The following is a 25130-nucleotide window of genomic DNA, read 5'->3' as shown; positions in this document are numbered from 1 at the left end:
TAATAATGCAAATGAAGAATTTGACCCTTTGGCAGCATCAAAAAAATCTCGTCCATACTGGATGTAAGAGGAAAAAGACATTCAAGAATGGAATGCAAGATGAACTTCATTATTTCATGTCAACTGCTTTAGCGAATTTGAAGCAATCACCATACGGGATAAAATCAAGTGTAGGCTATCTATCTTAACCTGTGTCAGCTGGCAATGAAGCATCATCAGTGCCTTCGGAACGTTTGTTCTCCAAGGCAGGAGAAACTGCCACCCTGAAAGGAATTGTCTCACCTCACAAGGGCTATCAAAACTTCATTTTCATTTTCCGAAATGGAAAGAGAAACAAAGATTTCATACCGGTATAACATTTGTTTATGGATAACATTTCTATGTGCAACCTAGTAAGGTAATGATATTGTTTTCTTATTATATCTTTCAGTACATAAAAATTCTACCTCTATCACCATCACTGTTGATGTTTGGAATGTTCAAATACCTTGCAATGGGAACTTACTATGAAAGAACACAGTACATTCTAAGTACTATGCAAATCTCGCTTAAATCCTTGTGAAATTATTCAAAGTACTGTTTGCTTACATTTAACAATGATTACATTGTTAGGTAGAAGACACTCACTGCAGCGGTGTACTTGTAAATAAAACAGTACCAGGGCGATGAGCACCAATTCACTCTTTCCTATTGCATCATTTAACCTCACTTTATCTCCACCATAATTTTCATTTTGGTTAGGAACTACGTCATAATATTATGTCATTTAAAATATAGGTATTGTTTATCATTCCAATTTTACGTTAATGCTTTTCACTGTTATCATGTTAATGTAAATAACAATAAGGAATATCACAATTTAAGTAAGTTTATTAAAAAAAAAAATTACACTCATAAATTAGTTGTTGTTGTTTTGACTTCTTTATGGACGTCCTATCGCCTTTTCTCCTTTCCGGCGATGTCAATGTCCCTATTAACCTATATTATTTTCCTTTGTTAAGTCATTTTCTGAACTTTCTTTATGAACTAATCCTTAGAGCTTCATTTTACATCTACGAATGTGGCGTATAAGTGCTTTCAATATGGAAACATTTGAAGAAGCAATTAAATTTATTATCGAGCAGGGACCTTGCTCCTGTATTGAACACACTTCTGACATAAATCTCTGTACTTGTGAAGAGATACGATTACACCCTAGAAAGACATAGTTTATGTCCCCTCACTGTCCACATATACATCTGGCTGAGTCCGTTAGTCTTATCTTATATTGGTATGTGGGAGTCATTGCTACCTTGTGCTTTATGTTCATAATTGTCGTTATCTCTTGTCTGGTTAAGGTTTTCAATTGGTATATGGGTCTTGCTTTGTGTCCGTCCCGTCTTTGGACTGACTGGACATGTTGGATTTGAAAGTCCTGAAGAGTTATCAGTTCATTGGGAGTTGGTGAATCGTTTGCTGCAGATTTTGCCATCTTGTCCACGTATTCATTTCCTGGTATTCCTGAGTGACTAGGGATCCATACCAGTTGTATATCGTTGTTTGCTGTTTGCAGTTCTGAGATCCTCTGTTTACAGTGTACCACCACCATAGACCTTGATGTATTGACTGTGGTATCTATGATAGCTTGTAAGGCACTCCTCGAGTCTGTGAATATCCTTATACATGCATCTTGTGTGTGATGTATGGAGATCAATGCCTCTTCCACTGCCCGAATTTCTGCCAGAAATTTGGGTGAGTCCTCTTCATTTGTTGTATATACTCGCAGAAATCGGCACTACTGAAATGACGATTAGTAAACTTTTCCATCTCTGCTGATATGTTGTTTGTAACAATATGATAATTGGTGCAGTAGACCGGGAATCGTGGGGATGTACATACCGCAGAGGTATTAAAGTGTTTCCCAAAAACCTTTATAAACTGCGGGCAACTACCTATCCGTGTCTCTCCCCTTCCTCGTGCGTATAGCAGAAACAACCATTTTAGCTTTTTATATAAGTAGGACTCCATATTGGCAAATAACGTTCCCATGATCTGATTACATGCTCCTACTTGTCGTGTATAGAATTTTGCCAATTGAAGTTCTTGAAAAACTCTTGTTTTCTTGGGTTTTCCTCTTACACCGAGTATTTGTTTTGCTATACCTTATATCATTGACGATAATTTCTGCTGAAGTGTCTTATTTGGGTGAGGGAGTACCCCAATGCCATACTCCAATACCACTTGTATCATATTATTGTATAACAACTTCAGTGTTTTGGGGTGGTTTCCCCATCTCCTGCCCGTGATATGTTGAAAAATCCTCTTCCGTGCCTCGATTTTTTGTATGATGTAGTTATAATGGTCGGACCCCGTCTGGCTAGCATCCAGGATCACCCCAAGAAATTTACATTTGAGTAGCGTTTGCAGGGTATGTTCCCCAATCTTGATATATTGACTTTCTTCCAGCCGAGGCTTAGCCGAAGCAAGATGTAAATGTTGGCTCTTTCTGGGGTTGACTTCCATACCTAATCTCTCTAATTCTTTGATAACCATATTAATATCGCTTTGGTGTCATCTTGAGGTAACCTGAAAATCATTTTTAGTGTATGTATAGTATAATGCTATGTCGTCTGCGTATAGTAGCATTTTGTGACTTGTAGCAGTAGTGTACTCAAAGATGACAGGTATATATTGAATAGAATTGGGCTTAAGGCTGACCCTTGCGGAAAACTGGTGGAGGAAGTCCTCATTTTTGTGATCGAGAAACCTGGGTGCAGTCTAATCTTTCTATCCGTCATTAATAGGCTTATAAGATGGAGAAACACTGGTGGGAGTTGCATTTTTTGGAGTATATTTATTAACAATCCATTGTGTACAGAGTCATATGCTCTTGACAGATCGAGGAATACGACCGACAGCCTCTTCTTTTGGAATTTGGATATTTTTGCTTCCGTGGTTATAGTCATAACATTCCATATTGTGTTATATCCTTTGCGGAACCCGTATTGGTTTCGGGGCCATAGCCCGTATCGTTCCAAGTGAAAGGATAGTCTGGTCGCCAGGATTTTCTCAAAAACTTTTCTTATGACATTTCCCAGTGCTATCAGTCTATAGTGCGTTGCTAGGTCCCCTATCGTATTACGTTTTTGGATCGGTATTACATAGAATTCTTTCCAACTATCCGGTATACGCAGATGACAGAGTAAGTTCGAGAAGAGTTGTGCCAGATGTTGTACTACTGGATATGGAAAAGCCTCTAGACTGCTATAAGTGACACTATCTGGACCTGGGGAAGACTGATTTCGATTGGATCTGCACTCGTAAATTATATTAGTACCATGTCAATTATTTTACTTACGGGAGAGTGATATCAGTGTTGCCAACCCTGTTGGAGCAAAAGAAGTAGATAAGAACCCAAAAAAGGCCAAAAAAAGTACACCTTGCAATATTGTAATGAGTATTGTTTTGTGTGTGGGAATGAGAGACAGAAGGGAAAATTGTTATGATTTCTTACAATAAAGCCTCCTTCGTTAACAAGTGAGCACTGACTACTACAAACCAAACTCAATTGGATATTCCATAAGTAATCTGAATGTTGTTGGCAAGCCTTTCCTTGCTTGTGCGAGTCAAGTGCGGGAATTTTAAAAAAAGTGATACAATAAAATTGATAACAATTAATAAATATTGCAACAATTACATTATCACATGTACAGCAGATGAGGAGAAGAATATCATATGTTTTAAACCGAACATACCATAACAGCCTTGCAGTATTGTTTTGTAGTTAACCTGTTAACAGTGCGTCTTGTATTACTCTTTTGATGACCACAAAACCAGGTGGCCCGGGTTCGAATCCTGGTCAGAGCAAGTTACCTGGTTTAGGTTTTTTTCGGGGTTTTCATTCAACCCAATATCAGCAAATGCTGGGTAACTAACCCGGGACTCATTTCACCGACATTATCAAAATTAATTTCATTCAGACGCTAAATAATCTGAGATGTTGCTACAGCGTCGTAAAATAACTCACTAAAAAAATCACTCTTTTGATATAAGATTGCAGACGCTAATAATAACCTGAGATGTTTTCATACAATGTCATGAAATAATCCACTAAAAAAAAAAAGAAGAAGAAAAAAGTACTCTTTTGATATAAGACTGCAGATGCTAAATAATCTGAGATGTTGCTACAGCGTCGTAAAATAACTCATTAAAAAAATCACTCTTTTGATATAAGATTGCAGACGCTAATAATAACCTGAGATGTTTTCATACAATGTCATGAAATAATCCACTAAAAAAAAAAAGAAGAAGGAAAAAGTACTCTTTTGATATAAGACTGCAGATGCTAAATAATCTGAGATGTTGATACAGCGTCGTAAAATAACTCACTAAAAAAATCACTCTTTTGATATAAGATTGCAGACGCTAATAATAACCTGAGATGTTTTCATACAATGTCATGAAATAATCCACTAAAAAAAAAAAAGAAGAAGAAAAAAGTACTCTTTTGATATAAGACTGCAGATGCTAAATAATCTGAGATGTTGATACAGCGTCGTAAAATAATCTACTAAAAATATACGACTGTACTCTGTTAGAAAGTAAAACATTCTGACATTACAAATGTAACACGATTCTCCCCGCGTTTCCCGAATAACGATAAGTTTAGGCATTTTTTTTCTCGTTGCCAAACTTTCAGAATGGCTACGATGTTCACTCAGCCTCCTATAAAATTGAGTACCGGGTCTTTCCTGGGGGTAAAAGGCGGTCAGAGCGTAGTGCTGAGGTCATGGAAAGCATGGGGCTCTACCTCCATGCCCCCCAAGTGTCTTCATGGCATGTTACGGGGATACCTTTTTTTTTAATATTAATTAAAATCTATTAGACATTCCATTTGAGCATAGCTATAGTGATCGACAGTAGTCACATAAGTATTTTTTTCGTGATGATGCGTAAACGACATAAACTTATTCTCAACTACGCCATACTCAAGCCATGCTTGGTTGGTACCGATATTTGTGCTAAAACGGCGTAAGTACATATTACCGTGGATTCCAAAATTTGTAATTATGAACCTATTTAAGTCTCATTTGATAGATATAATAATAAGAAATCATAATTATTCATTCAAAATATAATACAGAGTTATGATAATTTTTTATGATAATATATTCAAATGATATTGGATATTTGATATTGGAGAAAAAATGGGAGTATGAGGATACAGTACATCAGTTATTCATAGATTTCAAAAAGGCGTATGACTCGGTTAAGAGAGAAGTTTTATATAATATTCTTATTGAATTTGGTATTCCCAAGAAACTAGTTCCATTAATTAAAATGTGTCTTAGTGAAACTTACAGCAGAGTCCGTATAGGTCAGTTTCTATCTGATGCTTTTCCAATTCACTGCGGCCTAAAGCAGGGAGATGCACTATCACCTTTAATTTTTAACTTCACTCTAGAATATGCCATTAGGAAAGTTGGATAATAGACAGGGTTTGGAGTTGAATGGGTTACATCAGCTTCTTGTCTATGCGGATGACGTGAATATGCTAGGAGAAAATCCACAAATGATTAGGGAAAACGCGGAAATTCTAGTTGAAGCAAGTAAAGCGATAGGGTTGGAAGTAAATCCCGAAAAGACTAAGTATATGATTATGTCTCGTGACCAGAATATTGTACGAAATGGAACTATAAAAATTGGAGATTTATCTTTCGAAGAGGTGGAAAAATTCAAATATCTTGGAGCAACAGTAACAAATATAAATGACATTCGGGAGGAAATTAAACCCAGAATAAATATGGGAAATGCGTGTTATTATTCGGTTGAGAAGCTTTTGTCTTCTAGTCTTCTGTCAAAAAATCTGAAAGTTAGAATTTATAAAACAGTTATATTACCGGTTGTTCTGTATGGTTGTGAAACTTGGACTCTCACTTTGAGAGAGGAAAAGAGATTCAGGGTGTTTGAGAATAAGGTTCTTAGGAAAATATTTGGGGCTAAGAGGGATGAAGTAACAGGAGAATGGAGAAAGTTACACAACGGAGAGCTGCACGCATTGTATTCTTCACCTGACATAATTAGGAACATAAAATCCAGACGTTTGAGATGGGCAGGACATGTAGCACATATGAGCGAATCCAGAAATGCATATGGAGTATTAGTTGGGAGGCCGGAGGGAAAAAGACCTTTGGGGAGGCCGAGACGTAGGTGGGAAGATAATATTAAAATGGATTTGAGGGAGGTGGGATATGATGGTAGAGACTGGATTAATCTTGCTCAGGATAGGGACCAATGGCGGGCTTATGTGAGGGCGGCAATGAACCTCCGGGTTCCTTAAAAGCCAGTAAGTAAGTAATATATTCATAACTACTCGCAAGCGCACCCGTAACCCAATACTGCAGTATATATATGGCTGCAGAATACTCACTCCTCATGAAATACAAATATTGTATGCATGTGGTTGGCCTATATTCCACGTATCGATATTTGCGTCCCGGGTAGTGCTGCTTATGATTAGGTTTTCTCCAGAGCGGTTGTTTGCGCGCTTTCAATCGGAGACCTCCGGTTACCTCCGACTGATGCCGCGCAGGTTGTATATGTTCTGTGGCGCATACACTTTCCGCTTAGCATTCCTTTAAACAGATCAGGTAGTGATTCGAGTCCGCTGACGTCTGCGCATCTTTTAAAATAAGTTCTAATTTGTTGTTGCTTAATCTCTCTTTTATGTTAATCTCTCTCTCTTTCTTCGGGTCTTTTTTTTGTGTTGCTTAAAGTGCTATGTTAGCTGACAGATTTTTTTTCCAGTTTTGAAATTCATAGTATATGTGGAAAGCCGTATTAGTTTTATGTCATTGATCAAATTAATAACATTCAATCTAACTGCAAAACTAACGCAGAAGTAAAGCTTTTCAGTAGCTATTGTAAACATTTATACTTTAATTCTCCTACAAACTCTCGTTTAATCGCAAACAGGGTTTGTCAATTATTATTCTAATCGGTTTAGTTAACGTAAAATATATTAAGGGAGTTTCAGAATGAAACAAAAGAAACGTGGGCTATCAATGGGATAAAGTTTACTGTCCAACATAATCTATTCAGATTCTTCACCGGACAGGATTGTGATTATTGTGATAAAGGGTGTCAGTATTTGAACTGCCTCTTCTAAAACGCACCACTCTTGCTCTGTAATAAAAATATAAGTGGATATCAACTTAAGGATAATTGTAATTATATTATTACCAGATGTTTCTTTAGTTTCATTTAGAAATATTTTAATCTAAAGAGTAAAATATAACTCAAGTTGTCTAAACAGTAAAATATAACTCAAGTCGTCTTGTAAATATTTGATATGTTTTTTATTGCCTCGAAAGTTACGTTTTAGAGAAATTTCAAGACTTTTTCATAGACTGTGAACCTTTGGGAACAACAGCACTAAAACAATTTAAAAAGAAATCGTATCAAATGTTTTGCGTAATTGTTTTCATGAAGTTCGCGATTGTGCGATCGCTTCAAATGGTCTAACAAATTCGAAGTTCCACCACCCTTAGAGTAAATTCGCCCACAAAGTTTACAGTGTCCGACTTTATTATTACCTTCAACTAAATTAAAGAATTTCCATGCGACGGATATCCGATTTGGTGCCATTTTATTCCACTCACAACTACCGTCAGTCCATACGCACCGGTCGTCCTTGAGCTAACTGTCGCTTCACTCTGTAACCCCCGCATCCCTCCATATGTCCCCTGTTCCACCTACGGTAATACCAGAGATCACCGGTGGAGAGCTTTATTCGTAATCTCCGATTCCTCCGCAGTAGTAGTCACTCCGATGAGCAGCACTGGTCCCGGGGATATCTCACCCTCTTCGCCTTCTAACCCTAGTACACAATGAAAGGCAGCAGGGGCAATGTTGCACCAGCAGTCCGAAGGCAGCAGGCACTGATAAAGCACCAGCAGCCCGAAGGCAGCTGAAGCAATCAAGCCTCAGCAGTCCGGAGTGTACAGGAAGTGGAAGGAATAATACGAAGAAGTCCATTTTGCACTTTGCAAATTTCAGAATAGTTAATGCTTTACAATCTACATATTTCCTTTTATAACAATTCTCACATGTTTATAATCACGCGCGGAGGGGGGGGGGGGAGAAGAAGAAAAACTGACTTGGGGAACCTTCTGTTCCCTATTACCTGTTGAATAGCATTTTGTATTTATCTATTAACTGCAGTAGCCTACCCTTTACTGAACTCATATACAGTACATACACAATAAGGTGAATCCACGAATTACTTCATTACTCTTGATGTAACAATGATTGAAATTACCATCTATATAGCCTCAATCGGCAAAATTTTTACTTGTAAAAAAAAAAAGGGAGAGGGGATGAAGGAGGTTTAGTATATTTGTATACTAGCTATTAGCCAAAAGTAGAAATGTAAAAAATAATCGGATCTGCTTCTAAAAAAAGACAGTAGACTTGGCAACACAGCAATATTTATATTGATAATTGTTTGGTTACATGGATATATTTATTGGATCATATATAATTTGCAATATATTGAAATCGGTATTTAAATTATTTCTTCCATCCCTAATTGACCTTAAGCTTTGCTTAAGTCTACTAACATAGAGATATTCTTGTTATGACTTACATTAGATTGCAAATCCTTCTTGCTTCTGATAACTATGGTCAGGTCCTCTGCTCTCTAAGTTCATCTAGGTCCACGACTACTGTGTCTGTTTGGTCTCGTTTCAACCATCCTACAAAGTGGATTTTTTTTTTTTTTTTAACTTCAGTGTCTAGTCTAAGAGTACTGTGAAAAATACGAAGTTTGGGAAAATGTAAGAAAGCGAAACAGTACATATCTTAATTTTATTTATATGAAGATTTTTTTATTTTTTTTATTGGGTTATTTTACGACGCTGTATCAACATCTAGGTTATTTAGCGTCTGAATGAAATGAAGGTGACAATGCCGGTGAAATGAGTCCGGGGTCGAGCACCGAAAGTTACCCTGCATTTGCTCGTATTGGGTTGAGGGAAAACCCCGGAAAAAACCTCAACCAGATAACTTGCCCCGACCGGGATTCGAACCCAGGCCACCTGGTTTCACGGCCAGACGCATTGACTGTTACTCCACAGGTGTGGACTTTATATGAAGATCTTCATATATGGATTACTAGTGACTCAAACTCGATTATATGATAAAGCCATTTTTAAATTTTCGTTTCGAAGAGAAAAATATAAATTGTGTCATTTTACAAAGCAGAATACTGTATACATTAATTTGTAACATTTCTGCAACATTTACCGCTCGAACAAAGTACACATAGCGTAACATTTACAATCTGCGAATAATGAGAGTAAGGGTTAAAAAAAAAAAAAATTAGCTATATGGATGACCTATGGATGCCTGTAGTTCGCTCTTCAAAGGTTAGCTTTCAACCAGTGACATGGACTGGAATGAACTACGCTCAAGAAGGGATGATACCTTACAATGCTCAAAGCATTCGATTAGAACAGGGTTCATCTGTATAATCACCAGGAGCATTTTACATTTCTTTCCAATTTATTTTCTCTGTATTTCAATATAAATTAGATTTTAATAAGTCCGAAAACTTCTGACAAGCAGTGCATATTGAACAACAATTTATTTGTTTTAAACCAGATACTCATGCAGTCACGTTTCAAAGTCATTTGCACTTTTACATATGAAGAGCTTGCGGGAAAAACGATGAATGTCACATTTCAATTAAGGATTACATAATGATCTAATTGAGTCTATAACTGCAAGATGTAGTGCTGTTTCTATAGAAAATAAAGGAAAGGATTACTGTATTCGTGGTGATAATTCTACTTTTTACCATTTTTCATAAGAACAACATTAAATTTCGCAGTGATCCATTGAATTAGATAATGACATCAACCTTAAGAAAACTGTGACATTCATCGTTTTTCCCGCAAACTCTTCATATTATAATAACACAAATATAATCTATAAACAGAATTATTGTTTCAGGCACTGACATCTTTCTGTGGTAGGAAATACGCCGTAACAATTAGAGGGTTTCAATTTGTATTTATTTTTTACGTTTACGTAACAATTATTAAACTTTAAAACTCAAATAATGCAGCTGTTAGTAGAACTACTTCCTTCCACTCATCTGATAAAAATGATAGAGCCGACATCAAGGACAGCAGTTATTTTCAACATAGGTAAATCATGCATGAAACTCACCCTTTGCTGTGAGGTAGACTAACATCTCGTCCTGCCCGAAGTCGCTGGATGCTGAACAGTGGTAGGGTCCAGTGTCCCTACGAGTTAAGGACTCAAAGTGCAGTTCTGCTGTGACCCCTTGCAGTGTCTGTCTGTCTCGCCATGATCTGCGTGTGGCTGTGATTGAGGAATCGGTGAGACGCCGATCATGCCACATGCAGTGGTAAGTCACCCTGTGCCTCACAGACCAACACCAGTCCTTCTCCCACCATGCCGGTCACTTTGGTTCACAGCTCTGGATTTGAAGTGTGCTGGCACTGTAGTGGAAACAAAACGTTTCGAACGTGATAATAGATGATAAATAGAGAATATAAGTGATAAATGAAGGGAAAATAGAGTTAAGTATACAGAGAAAATAACGGAGAAAAAGAGAGAATATGGAGGAGAAAATACACTGGAAAATAGACGAGAAAATACAGGAAAAACAGACGGGAAAATTGTGGAAAAAATACAGCACAAAATAGCGAACAAGATACATGGCAAAATATAGGACAAAATAGAGGAAAACAGAGGAGAAAATAGGGATAATAGAGGGGGTAAGGAGGAAAAACAGAGTGGAGAATAGAGGAAAAATACAGGACAGAATAAAGAAAACAAAAGGGAAAATAGAGGAGAATATAGAGGAAAAGAGAAGGTAATAGAGTAAAAATACAAGATAAAATAGAGAACATTATTAAGGAGAAAATAAACAACCAAATAGAAAGGGTAATCGAGGATAAAATATGCGCGATAATAGAGAAGTAAAGAGAGGGACAATATAGAGAAAGTCGACAGAAATTTGAGGATAAAATAAAGGAGAAAATAAGAGGGATAATAGAGGTAAAAATGGACATAATAGAGGAAAATAGAGGAATTAGTACAGAAAAAGAGAGAAAATAGGGAGAAATTGAGGAGAAAATAGAATAGAAAACGGGCAGCAAATAGAGTACAAATGGAGAGAAAATAATAGAAATCAAAAGAAAATAGAGACAAAATAGGGGAAAACAAAAGAACATAGGATACGAGAAACAGAGAAAATAAAGTACAAAATAGAAAGGATCTTGAAGGAATCTAGAGGAGAAAATAGGCAGATAAACATAAGAAAAGACAGAGTGAAAACAAGAATAGAAAACAGATAGACATTAGGGCAGAACAAACAAAATAGAATAGAAGGTAGAGGAATAGAAGAGAAAGTAGAGAGAAAATATAGAAAACTGATAGATAATAGAGTTAAAGAGAGGAAATAGAGGAGAAATTAGAGAGAAAATAGAACAGAAAATAAAGGTTAAAATAAAGGCAATACACAGGAGAAAACAGATATAAAATAGAGGAGATTATAGAGGTGAAAATAGAGAAAATAGAGTGGGAAATAGAAGAGAAAACAGAGCAGAAAATACACAGAAAAACGAAATAATACAGAGAAAATAGAGAAAACAGAGCAGAAAAAGAGTGAAAATAGAGAATAAAATAAAGGATGAAAAGGGAATTAGGAAGAAAATTGAGTAAAAAAGAGAGGAGTAAATAGAGAGACAAAATAGAAGTTAACAGAGAAAACAGAGTAAAACCATAGACAACAGAGCACAAAAAGAGAGAATATACAGCAGAAAATAGAGGACAATACAGACAGAAAATAAACACATATGGTATAAAATAAACAGAATATGCAGGAAAATATAGAAAGAAACTAGACACAAAATAGAGTAAAATATATAGAGAGAATACAGCACAAAAATATGAAGTAGAAAATAAAGGAGAAAATATACAGAATATAAGAGCAGAAAATATAGAGAAAATTGGAGATAGTAGACCGAAAATAGAGAAAATAAAATTGAATTAGAGCAGGAAATCGATGGAAAGTAGAGTAGAAAATAAAGGACAAGATAGAGAGAAAATTGACAAGAAAAAATAGTAAATAGGAAAGAACAGAGGAATAAGTGGAGGAGAAACAAGAGAGAAAATTGAGTAGAAAATGAGGAGAAAATACAGGACAATATAGAGGGAAAATAGACGAGAGTGTAGGAGAAAATAGATTTAAAATAGAATAGAAAATAGAGAAAATAAGTACTAGAGGAGTGAATGGAGGGGTGATAGTAGAGTAGAAAGTATAGGAGAAAATAAGAGATATATAGCGGAAAAATAGAGTAGAAATTAACAGAATATGGCTAGAAATAGAGACAAAATAGAGGAGAAACTAGACAAGAAAGAGAGGGAAATACGTAAAAGGAAATAGAGAGAAAATAGGTCAAAAATAGATAGAAAATAGAGTACAAGTGAGCAGAAAATGCAGAGAATACACAGCAGAAAATAGAGAGAAAACAGAATATAAAATAGAGAAAATAAAGAGAAATTAGACGACAAAATTGGAGGGAAAATAGAAAGAAAAGGCGATAGAAAACAGACAGAAAATAGAGTATAAAACAGAGGAGAAAATACAAAAGAAAAACAGAGTAGAAAAACGAGCATAAAATGGAGAGAAAATATAGGATGGAATAGAGGCAAAATAGATGCGAAAACAGTAGAAAATAGAGGAGAATATGCACAAAATAGAGTAGAAAATACAAAAGAAAAACAGTACAAAATAGAATAGAAAAAAGCAGAAATATAGAGAAAATAGGGAAGAAAATACATAGACAGAACCGAGAGAAAAAAGGAAAAATAGACGCGAAAACACAGGGGAAAATAGACAGAAAATAGAGGGCAATATGGGAGAAAATAAAGGAAAATATGGGAGAAAATTGAGGGAAATGTGGGAGTAAATAGAGGATAAAGAGGAAAATAGAGAAGAAATACAGACGACAAAATTAAGGAAAAAATAAAATGAAAATAGAAGGTAACAGAAGGAGAAAATAGAAAGAAATAAGAGGGAAATAAAGCAGAAAGTGGAGTGGACGAGAAAATAGCGAGAATAATACAAAATGGAGTAGAAAATAGAGACAATACAGACAATATGATGAAAGTAGGGTAGAAAATAAAGAGAACAATGAGGAGAAAATAAGGGAGAAGAAACATCAGAAAGTAGCAACAACAGAGAGAAAATAATGTACAAAATAGGGCAGAAAATAAATACTAAATAGAGTACATACTAGGACAATAGTGAGAAACCAGAAAAGAAAATAGAGGCAATATACTAGAAATAAGAGAAGAATACAGAGGACAAAATAGAGAAGTAAATACGGTATAGAGGAGGAGAAAATAGAGAGAAATTAGAAAATATACAGGACAAAATAAAGAAAATCTAGTAGATAATAGAGCAAAAATAGAGCAGAAAATATACGAGAAAATATACAGTTTAGAGCACAAAATACAAGGAAAACAGAGGAGAAGAAATAGAGAAGATAGAGACAAAATAAAGAGAATATAAAGGAGAATATAGGCAGAAAATACAGAGAAAATATCAGAATAACATAAAATACAGATTAAAAAAGAGGAGAAAATATAAAGTAGATAAGAAAATGGAGAGAAAATTGAGTAAGAAATAGACGAAATAGGATACATATAAAGCAGAAAAAGAGAGAAAATTATAGTATAAAGTAAAGAAGAAAATAGAGGAGAAAATAACAAAGTAGAAATTTGTGGAGAAAATAGATAAAATAGAGGCAAAATAGACTACAAAATAGAGGATAAAATAGAGAGAAAAGAGAGTACAAAATACACAAAACAGAACAGAAAATAGAGGAAACTGTGAGAAAATACATAGGAAACAGAGTGGAAATTAAACCGAAAATATAAGAGAGAAAATAAAGAGAAAACAGAGCATAAACCAGAGAGAAAATCGACGAGAAAATAAGAGTACAAAACAGAGAAAATAGAGATAAAATTGAGCACAAAATACAGAGAGGATAGAGCAGAATATAGAGCAGTACATAGAGAGAAAATAGACGAACAAATTGGAGAGAAAATAGAGCAAACACAAGGAGAAATAATAGAGTAAAAATAGGGGAGAAAATAGAGGACAAATAGAGTAGAAAAGATAAACCAAAATACAGTACAAAAAGTAGAGATTAGAGAGAAATTAGAACAGAAAATAGAGTAGATAATGAAGAAAATAGAGTAGAAAATGATAAGAAAATAGAGTAGAAAGAGAATATGGGAAGAGGAAAAATAGGAAGAAAAAGAGAAAATCGCGTACATAATAGAGAGAAGGAAGATAGAGCAGAGAACAGAGAGAAATTAGAGCAGAAAATGTAGAAAAATAAAGTAGAAAATACAGGAGAAAACAAAGTAGAAAATATAGAGAAAACAGAGGAGATATTAGAGAGAAAATAAAGAAGAAAACAAATACTGTATGGAGGAGAAAATAAAGGAGAAAAAAATAGTACTCCATAGAGGAGAAAATAGAGTGAAAATGTAGCAGAAAATACAGGAGAAAACAGAGAAGAAAAGGCTAGAAAATTGAGGAGAAAATACAAAGAAAATAGAGGGAACGGAAGATAGAAAGTAGTGAACAAAATAGACAGAAAGCAGGGTAGAAAATAGAGGAGAAAATTCAGAGAAAGAACAGAAAATATCGAAAAAATAGAGTAGAACACAGACAGAGCATAGAGGGAACATAGTGTAGAAAGTAGACAAGGAAATAGAGTAGAAAATAAACTAAAATAGACTAGAAAATATCGAGAAAATAGGTAGAAAACAGAGGGAAAATAGGAGAAAAATAGAGTAGAGCATAGAAAACAGAGCAGAATATAAGACAGAAAATGTAGAGAAAATCAAGTAGAATATAGAGGAAAAGATAGAACACAAAATAGAGAAAAATAGAGGACAAAACAGAGATGAAATAGAATAGAAAATTGAGATAAAGAAAGGGAAAGTAGAGGGAAAATACAGAGAAAAAGAATAGGAAATTGAAAAGAAAATAATGAAAATACATTAGAAAATAGAGGAAAAGATAAGAGAATACTGAACACACGATAGATGGAAAATAGAGGAGAAATTAAAAAGGAAATATGAGAAAATAGACAATAGAGCGAAAATAGAGTAGGAAATAGATCCAGTATAGAGCACAAGATAGAGTAGGAAAAAATGAGAAAATAGAGGAGACAATACAAAAGAAGAAAGAGTAGAAAATTGAGCAGAAGAGGAAAAATAGGTTAAAAATCAAGGATAACATAGAGGGAAAATAGAGAGAAAGTGACTAGAAAACACAGAGAAAATTGTGTACAAAATTGAAAATAGGGAAGAAAATAAAGTAGAAAACGAGAGAAAATAATAATAATAATAATAATAATAATAATAATAATAATAATAATAATAATAATAATAATAAACTGGTGGGTATTATGCAATAGAAAATATTAGTAATTTGTAACTTGTAATTTGTAAAATTTTTCCAGCGAAAATAAGTAATAATATTACTAAACAGATGGGCATTATACAACAAAAAATATTACCAAATTATAAGTCGTAATTTGTCAAATTAGTCTGCCGAAAATCACTAATAACTACTACCTAAACGGATGGGTATTATGCAATAGAAAATATTAATAATTTGTGATTTGTAAAATTTTTCCAGCGAAAATAAGTAATAATATTAGTAAATTGATGGACATCACGCCACATAAAATATTAGTAAACTGTAACTCGTAATTTGTAAAATTTTTCTAACGAAAATCACTAATAATATTAGTAATCTGATGGGTATTATACAATGGAAAATATTTGTAAATTTTAACTTGTAATTTGTAAAATAATTTTCCTGCGAAAATAACTAATAATATTAGTAAACAGATAGGTGTTATGCAACATAAAATATCAATAAAATGTAGCTCGTAATTTGTAAAATGTTTCTATCGAAAATCACTAATAATATTAGTAAAATGATGGGTATTACTCAATACAAAATATTAGTAATCTGAAACCCGTAATTTGTTACATTTTTCCTGTGAAAATTAACTACTGCTTCTCGTCAGTTCACTTGCTGAAAAAATCTTTAGTTGTATAAGAAACAAATTTCTGTATCCTGTAAATTTTAATGTTCCATTTGTTGCTAATATGGCAACATTGACTTTGGCATTTGACTGATTGTGATTGACTTATTTACACAGTAGCGCATGATAGCAGCACACTGTAACAGCAGCCACAAGCAGTTAGTGTTCTAGCTGCTTACATATTGTGTAAAATGCAGCTGTTTATTATGGATCAATACTGGGCCCAATAATCCGTAACTTGCAAATAAATCTAATCAATGTTAATTTAACGAAAATAATACTGGTGCCCCTATAAGTTAATTATCCTGTAACTGTGGCTTAATTCACATGTCAATTCAAAATATCACTGGTTTACAAGCCTTCCAAACTACTAGTATCAGGAATAATTCTTCTCGGCTTCTCAGCCAGTTAAGTTGAATAGCTGCTTCCAAGCTTTCGATGACTAACTCTGCCATGTTCTTCAGGTTCAATCCTTGAAGAAGATGGCAGAGCTAGTCATCAAAAGATGAAAGAGTAATGGAACGGAGAAAAACTCTCTCCGGCACCGGGATTTGAACCCGGGTTTTCGGCTCTACATGCTGATGCTTTATCCACTAAGCCACACCGGATACCACCCCGGCGTCAGACAGAATCGTCTCAGATTAAGTTCCAACTCTTGGGTTCCCTCTAGTGGCCGCCCTCTGCACTACGTCATAGATGTCTATGAACGTAGGACCAAAGTCCACACATGTGCTGAGGTGCACTCGTTATGAGTGACTAGTTGGCCGGGATCCGACGGAATAAGCGCCGTCTTAAATCACAAAGTGATTTACGCATTTTATATATATATTATATTAATGTACCGAAGTACATATGATATTTCCATGCAGATATTCTGCGTCATCATATGATGAAAGAGTAATGGAACAGAGAAAAACTCTCTCCGGTGCCGGGATTTCAACCCGGGTTTTCAGCTCTACATGCTGATGCTTTTCTCCGTTCCATTACTCTTTCATCATATGATGACGCAGAATATCTGCATGGAAATATCATTTGTACTTCGGTACATTAAAATAATATATAGTCATCAAAAGCTTGGAAGCAACTATCCAACTTAGCTAGCTGAGAACCTGAGAAGAATTATTTCATATCCAATGCAGGGAAAGCCTCAAGTCCTACTAGTATCAGGTTTGTAAATTCAAAATTTGATATCAAATAAGCTAAAATCAGTCAAGAAATACCAGTCACTTAGTACTAGGAATTAACTATCTACAGTAGCGTGCAAATTAATCCGAACACGACATATTTTTACATTTTCTGTCATTGTTGGCCTCACAGCTGCTCATACCGCTTTAATTGACATCTGTAGTACGTGTAATTCCATTGTTGAAGGTCTGTCGTTATTATTTTTTTTATAATATGTGACATTTTGCCTGTCGTTTTGTACTTACAAGCATTTCAGTTGTGTTGAAGACTTAATACTGCAATCCTGTGTACATTCTGTCGTCTTCACAAATGGATACAACTCCACGAAAACGGTCTAAAATTATAACATTAGCAGAGCATTCTTCTATAACACAGAGGCAAATTGCTGCAGAATGTCACATCGGTTTGGCTACTGTTAATTCGATCACAAAACGATACAGGGAGACTGGATCCATCACACCCCAGAAAAAAGGAAACTGTGGCCGGAAAAGGAAGACTTCACCTGCAGATGATCGTTTAATTGCCAGGAAAAGTAAATTAAATCCTAGACTAACTGATGTCGACTTAACCCGCGAGTTAATGGCTACCACTGGGGCGAATATTCACGTCACAACAGTGCGGCATAGGCTTTTGGAAGCTGGACGAAGGGCTCGTAAGCCTATTAAGAAGCAACTGCTAACCCCTGTTATGTGCAAAAAACGCTTAATGTGGGCAAAATTACATCAACACTGGACAGTGAATGACTGGAAGAATGTACTTTTTTCCGATGAGTCTCATTTCGAGGTCCACGGCCACCGTGTTTCTTACGTACGGAAATGATCCGAAAAAGTAACAGCAGCTCATCTCCAACAAGCACCCAAATACCCCCCTAAAGTAATGTTTTGGGGTTGTTTTACACATGAAGGGCCTGGAGCATTAATACCTATCAAGGGAATGATGAATTCTGACAAATATATTCACTTTTTGGAAACCAGAATCGTACCCAGCTGCAAAAATCATTTCCGGATGGCAGAGGTGTGTTCCAACAAGACCTGGCACCATGCCATATGTCTCCAAAAACTACAGAATTCTTCAACAAGAAGAATATTCAGGTACTCCCCTGGCCAGGCAACTCACCCGACATCAACCCCATTGAGAACTTGTGGTCAATTTGCAAAAGAAGAATGCAAAAAATGGATTGTTCTACAAAGGAGAAGATGATTTCTGCCCTCATTGGTGTATGGTTTCGCGATGAAGAAATGAAGAATATTGGTGGGAAATTAGTGGACTCCATGCCAAATCGTCTCAGAGCTGTTATTAGGAACAAGGGAGGCCACATAGATTACTGAGGTATGTCTTAGATCCTTTTTTTATCCCGTTTGAGTGTTTTTGCATAAGTAATTACGTTGTTCGGATTAATTTGCACGCTACTGTATGTGATAACAAAAGACATAATTCAAAAGTATCATATAAATTAGAGAAGTACTGTATGTTGGACTATACACAAAACTAACCTTTTACTATCAGGTATACACATGAAGTAGTTCCTGTTTCTATAACCTCACGTTTCACCATGAGCAGCCTCTCCTCACTGATTGTCTGTTCTTCTATATATATCTTCTGTTTTTCTTTGGAATCATCAGCTTTGTACTGCCATCCAAACTGGAAGCAATATAACATCTCACTGAACATAATGCAGGAAAAATATTCTAGCCTTCACTGTGATTATGACGATGGTAATTACTTGTGGCAATCTTCATCTCAGCGGTACATAATTATGGCAGATGAATGATTAATATGAGATCCTTAAAATAGGAAAGGTGTATAAGCCACATGCTACATTGTACTGACTGTCTCTCAGTTACGCATGATACATTAAGTTTTAAAGCAACAGTGTGAATGACTAGGGACATTAGACAGACTGTCAAACAAAACCCATGTACAAAAGTAATAATTATTATGAGGTATTATATTTTTCAGTTTATTTTGTCTCGTCTTCTGCTTGTTTCTGCCTGCATATGAGGGTTGTATTGTTTACACGAATGCCTAGTATTTCTTTCACTCCTTTGTTTGAAGTGGTAGATATATGTCGTTCTATCTTCGGGCTAGTGGTTAGAGCTTTTTGGTATAATTATGCAATAAATTAGCAGTATGTAAATTGCATTTTTTCTTAATAATGATAATGATAATATTTATTGTGATCAAGACGGAAAAAATTCATGCAATTACATGTTTTTATTGATTTGGCATATTGAAAAAGTAATTCTGGAGCCAGGGAGAGGGGGGGTCAAAGTCAAAATCAACTGTTCACACGAGACTTTTTTTTACACAAGGAGAACGAAGGGGCTGAGAAACCCGCCCTCTTTACTGTAACAGCCCAGCAGGGTCACTGGTATAACCAAACCAGCAAAAAAAAAAAAAAAAAAAAAATCGATCTCCTCTCCTAGGCAGACTTTACGTCGGATTGAATTTTTTCGGTTTATCAAAGATATTTCAGTCTCAAATCTGCGGTATATTAACGATAATATCGACAAACGAGGTGCAGTGCTTCATTTGCTAGTGACTCACGTCGGACGTGGTAGCACCAAAATCAGAATCCCGAACAAAATTTGATTTTCGGAGGAAAAAAAAAAAATATGCCAACTCTATACAATTCCGCAAACTCCCTCGAATGTGCAGCAGAAAGGAAGCTGATGTACGTAGGACAGACTAGTCCCCCCATTCCTAACTGTAGTGTGACAACCCAAAACTTGGGGGGAAGCATATGGACGGAAGAAGACCAGCAACTTTAAAAAAAAAAAGTCAAAATCTGTTATTTGTCTTTTTGAAAATGACAACGAAATGGTTGACAGCCCCACCTAATTTACTGTAGTAGCCTCGCATTGTTACTATAGAACGTTGGGAGTTTAGAAAATATCTCTGGGTATAAGGGCGTGGGCCCTTATCGCAATATAAAAATAATTTACATATTTTCAGGTTATGTTTTAACCAACTGATTTCTTGAATTCTTTGAAACCAGAAGGAATGCCACCACACAATTTAATACTTAATGTAATAAATATACACCTGAAAATGTAATTACATAACTATTTATTAATTTTCTTACGGAATGGCGATAACATATCCATCATCTAATTACCCAGTCAACCCTGCCTGCAGTATCTATTACAGTGTCGCCAACACATAAATTGTATCCCCGTCAGTCTAACACCCGAAAATCCGTCAGAATCCGTCTAAATAATAAAAAAAAATAATAATAAGGCCCACTCAATATATCTATATACAAATAAAAGCAAATATTAACACAACTTCCTTACCAATCTTGATTAAAATAATAATAATAATCCACATCATCTGCCTCTAGATCTGCAGTTGATGTGCTGGTTTGGTCTACACTCCCCCAAAATTTAAACAATTAAAAATGACAGCAACTAAAAAAGTCAAGATGTAAATCGTAATTTCCGCCAGATAATCCGTCACTCGTCAAAGCCATTTTTTCCCCGTCCGCTACATTGAAATTTCGTCCGTCAGTTTTGACGGAATTTCTGTCCCATTGGCAACACTGATCTATTTATTAGCTAACGGAACAGCGAGAGCGATATCAGTGTCGCCAACCATATTGGAACAAAAGGAGTAGATGGGAACTCAAAAAATGAGGGGGGGGGAGAGAAAGTAAAATTTGGAATATTATAATGGGTATTGTTTTGTGTGTGGGAATAAGAGACAGGGGGAAAAATGTCACGTAAAAGTGCACGGTTTGTAAATCCGCTAATGCTTAACACATCATTCCTGAATGGCGTTAGAGCATAGGCGGAGAGAGAACAGTTTCCTTGGGGGAGAGGCAAAGCAAAACCATAGAATTCCGATATGACGAGATTATGGGGAACACCATTTATCTCCTCCCCCGTTATAGCTTGACCTTGGTACAGTATATCGGAATATGATCATTTAATAAAGGTATTGTAAAGTAACATTGTAACAAATTATACAGAAAATTTTACTTTTTTTTTTTTTTTTTTTTTTTTTTTTTTTTTTTTTTTTTTTTTTTTTTTTCCCTCTTGTAAGAGGAGGAAACTTAAGGCTTGCACTGCAGCCTGAGGCTTATTGTGCTTATCACTCCTATTCTGTGAATGGTTGGGTAACCGAATGGCTGCGCTCTTTGAACAAGTATATCACGCTGCACCATGAACGTAACCCTGGCTATTGTATGGATGATGTGTGAATTAATGATGGCGAAATGAATCTGAGGTCCAACACAGAAAATTATCCAACAATTCTGCTTCAATTGATTGAGGAAAAACCCCAACCAAGTAACTTGTCCCAACCAGGATTTGAACCTGGGCACCCTCGTTTCATGGCCAGATGTTCTAACCATTACTCCACAGCAGTGGACCAATTTTACATCTACTTTATCTGTTTATTTGAAAAAGCAAGATATCATATGAAATGTAAATTCTAATTATTGTTTTATTTAATCTCGTCTTTAAGTTTACACATTATACCGGGATCACTTTTCTTTTTTCTGCATTGTTGTGCAGTATGTTATTCGTAGTTCTCCAAGTGGCTGTTTGAACACCTGCAGTACAGGCTATTACAAAAAAAAACATTATAATGATTCCATTCCTCAAATGAGGTATAGAAATCTTATATATTCAGAAATTTAAAATAATAATAATAATTATTATAGTCCAGACACATGGTCTGAAGACATTAATTCGTCAATTTAAACACAGAAACTTAATCATAAACAAAAGCACGAAAAATCTTTTGAATTCAATATTTTCTAACATTAATAGAAAACAAAAGCTCGACCAAGTTTGGGGGGGGGGCAGTGTCCCCCTCTCCCCCCATAACTCCGCATACGCGTTAGAGTTCTTTTAATAAAGCTTACTTCGTTAAAGGCAAGACGGCTACTAGCCCTCTTGGTTAAAGATAAACCAACAACCAAAACATTCCTACTGTGCCTGGCCACATATAACTTCTTATACTGTGGCCTGGCACATTTCAGATGCTGAAATAGACGGGAGAAGATGAAGATTGCGCGCGCATCTGATACAGATCCATGCTGCAAACACTGGTTACAACGAGGTTGGCGGCAACGATAATTTTGGAGGTAGAGTTTGCAAGTACAAGCATAACTTATTTCTCTCTGGTTTTGCGCGCAAAATACGAATTCTCCTTTTCTTTTGTGTTCTGGTAGTGCCATGGCACGATGGCACTGCCTCTAAAGCTGCCCCTGATATAGATGATAATGGTTCCATAACGTTCTTTATCCATTCATTCATATTGTGTTTAAGAGAAGAATGTGGTTAGTATTTAAAAGTTTCTGAGCGTAATCTGTTGTTGAATTTTACTTGAAGCAACTAAAGAGATAGGTTTGGAAGTAAATCCCGGAAAGACAAAGTACATGATCATGTCTCATTACCAGAACGTGGTACGAAAGGGAAATATAAAACTTGTAAATATTTATTCTTTGAGAAGGTGGAAAAGTTCAAATATCACTGAACAACAGTAACAAATATAAATGACACTTAGGAGAATATTAAACACAGAATAAATATGGACAATCTCTGTTATTATTTGGTTGAGAAGTTTTTGTCATCCAGTTCGCTCTCAAAAAACCTGAAAGTTAGAATTTATAAAACACTTATATTACCAGTTCTTCTGTATGGTTGTGAAACTTGGACTCTCACTTTAAGAGAGGTGAAGTTACAGGAGAATGGAGAAAGCTACACAACACAGAACTGCACGCATTGTATTTCTCACCTGGCATAATTAGGAACATTAAATCCAGACATTTGAGATGGGCCCGGCATGTAGCACATATGAGTGAATCCAGAAATGCATATAGAATGTTAGTTGAGAGGTCGGAGGGAAAAATACCTTTGGAAAGGCCGAGATGTAGATGGGAGGATAATATTAAAATGTATTTGAGGGAGTTGGGATATGATGTAGAGACTGAATCGGTCTTGCTCAGGATAGGGACTGATGGCGCATTTATGTGAGGGCAGCAATGAACCTCCAGGTTTCTTAAAAGCCATTCGTAAGTAAGTCAGCAATGCATCAATTACAACATAGAGCTTAGGTTGCTTGTTATACAAGGTTATGCCTGCCTGACATACTGTATTTTCTTCATGCTTCATTGCAGTTCAATAATTCAATTTTTAAAGACTAGCACCTTCAATTCGCTATTTATATTTTTAATTTTGCACTTTACATTCATCTCATCAGACATTTCTTTTCATTTAATTATTTTTTGTGCTTTACGACTTGTGATAACATATTATTTGGGTTTTGATTTCGAAATAATCAATTTTTATTACATTTTCAGTAATTTAACCATTATTTTCCAGCTTGATATATTATAAAACTATAAAAACAATATAAAAGTTCCTTCTTCTGGAGAAAGAAGGCCAAATATTTGTTTTTGTTCCAAATACCCTCAAATTTCTGAGTTGCAGTTCCAGAATCCGCATTGTTCAGTGTCGTGAATGGTTGCAATCAAATCTGATCCAAAATATTATGATTTATTTTGTTATCATTCTCGAAATGTTTTCAAATCTGAAATGCCGTGGGTGGTGATCGTTATCTTACCTTTGAACAATTTGCATGACTCACAATAAATGGCACCAGTGCTGCATGAATACTAATATAGGCACTACTTATTCCAAAAAATTGATTCACCATTACGGTAGTGAATTTGAAAACTGCAGTTCTACAAGTCCCAACCTATCCAAAAGAGAATAATAAAGAATTTGCATGTTGAATAATATAAACAAGAAAAGTGAATTTACATAGATCTTTATTGTACTTTACAACCCTTATTAATAAAGACAAATATTCATATGACAACTTAGGTAGTTTTATGCAGCATGTAGGCTTCTTGTGTGATTTTATAACTTACAACATCTGAATAAATTACGGTACAAGGATTTATATTACTAATAACTTCAATTACATTGCAAAAGCGTATATAGTATCAACAATAGCAAATTTATGCTAAAACCAAGCTTACAATAACCTAAGTTCTTTTCCACAAAAATGCTGCAATTATTTGAAGTTAATAAAAAGAGAACACACTGTGACATTTCACCGAAATAAACAATACCGGTAGCTATTTTTTGGCGTCAATATATTAATGTTTCAATGGTCTTTATAAAGTGAACATGTTAAATAATATTCTCTACAAAAAAAAAAAAAAAAAAATGCGAAGAACAATTACACAAAATGAATAATTTCAAGGGAAAAATTGTTGTATAATTACACAAAATGTTCGGAGCAACACAATGAAACAAAATTTCAATTACAACTTTCATATGTCCAAATATTAACAGGTACCAGTACAACGTCTTGTTCACAAACAATGAATACGAAATTGTAGTAAGTCTATTCTACAGACTGTTTTAATACGTATAATTGTTTTTGAAACAGCAAATAAATATGACTGCTAGCTCAGGGAAAACTGGATATGTATCACTGTTCTTTCTCAAGGAATATTAAATTTATAAGTATAAATGAAAAATACAATCCATTCAGATCAGTCATTGTTGCATCTGTCTTCTCAGATTTGTTTATATTCAAGATCAAAGAAATAATAATAACAAAGAAATACAGAGTTGGGCAGATAAAACTGGCCCCATCTCATGTCATATGATTTGGAAAATAAATTATGTAGGGTATTGATTTCTTTTCTTTCTTTTTTCTTGAAAATGTAATTCTGTTGGCTATACTTTATCTTCCGCGTGTTTTGTGTCATTGTTGTTGCGCCATTGTTGCTGACAACCTCTTCTGGTTGCTGTTTAAAAGTCAGAC

The 25130-nt window shown here is 35.1% G+C and overlaps 1 protein-coding gene across 6 annotated transcripts in view; it reads right to left on the bottom strand.

Annotated features, from left to right (window-relative positions):
- LOC138704871 (cornifin alpha-like) overlaps window positions 1-20519 on the bottom strand; it is a 49805-nt gene extending 29286 nt beyond the window's left edge. For 4 of the 6 annotated variants that reach the window (XM_069833221.1, XM_069833259.1, XM_069833241.1 and 1 more), the window contains exons 1-3: window positions 20425-20516; window positions 18833-18980; window positions 10213-10508 (exon numbers count right to left, since the gene is read on the bottom strand). The gene's annotated coding sequence lies outside the window, so the exon portion shown is untranslated. Of the gene's footprint in view, window positions 1-10212; window positions 10509-18832; window positions 18981-20424 lie in introns of all 6 variants that reach the window. The other 2 variants (XM_069833278.1, XM_069833286.1) reach the window with 1 other exon arrangement.
- Window positions 20520-25130: the final 4611 nt, after the last annotated feature.

Source organism: Periplaneta americana, chromosome 1 (genome assembly GCF_040183065.1).
Source record: "Periplaneta americana isolate PAMFEO1 chromosome 1, P.americana_PAMFEO1_priV1, whole genome shotgun sequence".
Taxonomy (NCBI): domain Eukaryota; kingdom Metazoa; phylum Arthropoda; class Insecta; order Blattodea; family Blattidae; genus Periplaneta; species Periplaneta americana.
This window is presented reverse-complemented; position numbering and strand designations above follow the sequence as displayed.